The 2,500-nt window shown below is 33.4% G+C and overlaps 1 protein-coding gene across 2 annotated transcripts in view; it reads right to left on the bottom strand.

Annotated features, from left to right (window-relative positions):
• The window catches only part of LOC115222214 (monocarboxylate transporter 13), a 279,960-nt gene that overhangs the window by 113,653 nt on the left and 163,807 nt on the right, over positions 1-2,500 (bottom strand). Inside the window, exon 2 of one of the 2 annotated variants that reach the window (XM_029792369.2) lies at positions 1,354-1,387. The exons of the other annotated variant lie outside the window; for it this stretch is intronic. The gene's annotated coding sequence lies outside the window, so the exon portion shown is untranslated. The remainder of the gene's footprint in view (positions 1-1,353; positions 1,388-2,500) is intronic. 2 annotated transcript variants of the gene reach the window in all.

The following is a 2,500-nucleotide window of genomic DNA, read 5'->3' as shown; positions in this document are numbered from 1 at the left end:
TGCATGCAAGCATGCAATGGAAACACATGGAAGAAAAACATTAAATATTATGAATAAACAAAGAGAGTGTGAGATGAGAGACAAAGAACATTATTAGAAGGAAGAGTGCAAGTTAATTACAGGATATCAATGTCTTTAGTCTGTAATTTACAGTATTTTGGCTGAAGTCCATTTTTGCCTTAAGTCAAAACATTCATTCATTTAGGCAATATACATATATAGTATATAGTATATATAGGCAATATACATATATATATATTCATTTAGGCAATATATATATATATATGGAGAAAAAGAAAGAGAGAGAAGACAGAGGGAGAGAGATATGTATGTATATGTGTGTGTATGTATGTTTATCTGTCTATCAGTATAATGTGTGTGTGTGCATGTGAATGTACTCATAGACAGAGGAGGAGGAGGAGGAGGAGGAGGAGTGGAGAGAAGGAGAGAGGAAGAGGGAGTAAGTCTTTATATATAGACTTTGTAATTCAATAGTAATACACTTGTTTTCATCGTCAGTGTCATCATTATCATTGTCATCGTCATCATCATCATCATCATCATCATCATCATTACCATCATGAGGTTGATTTAATTGATTTACAACCCCACCTCCTGCAATTTATGGTCTGATGCTATGTTAGAACTATACAGCAGTAAGGCGGTTTGATTGAATACTTTCAATTTGATGTAATGTTACTATAGACACAGTTTCCTACACCAACTAATATTCATTATTATACGTCTCCTTAGTGATACTACAATCATTATTTCGGCAAGTATAGTGAAACAAATATACTTTGCTGATGAAGTCACAATAAGCATAAAACAAGTCCAGAGTTGTCTCCCATATTAACCAAAATAATGCAAATAGTTATTAGTCAATGCCTTATGTTGTTATTTCTAGTCAGTTTGTCATGATCCCTATGCTGAATATGTTTACTCTAACCCAACTATTGTTTTTTTTTCAGACAAATAGCGTTTTTTAGCATTTTGTTCTCTATCTTTTACATCAACCTGTGTACCTTTTTGTACACTTATCTAACGATTCTCTCCTTATTACTTCAGTAAGTACAGTGAAGTCAATACTTTGCTAATATGATTATAGGAAAAATTCAAGTTTGTTCACAAAAGGAAGCTACTTTTTGCTTTGTGTGTTAAATAATTTAACTCTGATTTAACGGTTTTTATAGTTTTCTTTAATATAACCATTTTCCTCCCAACTGACTGTTTACTGTATAATAAGGTGAAATAAACAATTGAAGTCATTTTCAGAAACTCTGAAAGATCAAAGAAGAATGAAAGAAAGCAAAACCAAATGGTTATTCAAATTAAGTCAAAAGAAATATTTACCTTTAGGTGAAACAAAATATGATAATTTTCTTACCTGGAAATAAATGAAAGGTTTTAAAAACATGAGTAAAGAAATGCATAAAAATGAAAATTAAAAGGTTAAACATAGCAATAATTATAAAACAGAGATAAAATACTCAGTTTATTAGGAAAGGAAATGAGATTTTGCAACAGCCCTTGCTTTTACTAAGATATTGTCAATGAAGAAGTAGTCGTAATTATTATTAAAAAGAAATCTTTATTATTATATCAGAAATATTAAATTTCTAAATATCTCATAGAGATATGTACGGTGGTGGGGCAATAGAATGGTTGTATACTGTCAATTTAACGTGACAGTAGGGGATTACACCACCGCTGTTTAGCCCTACTGTCAGGAAGCGTCGATGCTTCCTAGGGCTAAACAGCGGTGGTGTAATCCCCTACTGTCATGTTAAATTATAACCATGATAATTAAGTTATGGGCATGGTTGTGTGGATTTGGCAGAGAGAAAGTAAAGAAGCCTGTTGTGTATTGTTTTATTTTATTTTGCACCCATTTTTCGATACCCATTTGCACGGATATAGACACTGTTTTACAGCTGGAGGCCCTTCCCATCACTAACTCTTACCTGCTTTTCTAGTAGGGGATCTCTTATCCTGCATTGCTTAGAAAGTGCAAAGTGAGTGGATGATTTGTTGATAGGAAAACTGATAACAACATCTAAACATCACAACTTTAGTGTAGAAGTGGGCAAGATGTAAACACACACACACACTCACACACACACACACACACACACACACACACACACACACACACACACACACATAAAAAACAGGAGTTCAAAACTTGTTACAATATTGCATTGTGTTAATCAATGAGAGGGAACTTTTACATTGTCACCCAATCTGTAGAAAATAGTAGCCAAATATATCCCAAATTACAATCCTCAATCTTGAAATGGGACAGACCTACACTGGCTAATAAAATGAAATAATGAAATTATTGTATACAGTGCTCAGGTGCACCACAACTTGTCAAAAAGTGCATATAAAGCATATGCAGTAATGTACAAATGTCTGGGAAGTGAACAATGTATGAGTCAGATACATGCTTGCGTGTGTATGGAGGGGAGAAAATCAGGTTAGTGTTGGCAAATCTCAG

The sequence above is a fragment of the Octopus sinensis genome, linkage group LG19, assembly GCF_006345805.1.
Source record: "Octopus sinensis linkage group LG19, ASM634580v1, whole genome shotgun sequence".
Classification (NCBI taxonomy): domain Eukaryota; kingdom Metazoa; phylum Mollusca; class Cephalopoda; order Octopoda; family Octopodidae; genus Octopus; species Octopus sinensis.
Note: the sequence above shows the minus strand (reverse complement) of the source record. Positions and strands in the feature narration are given on the sequence as shown.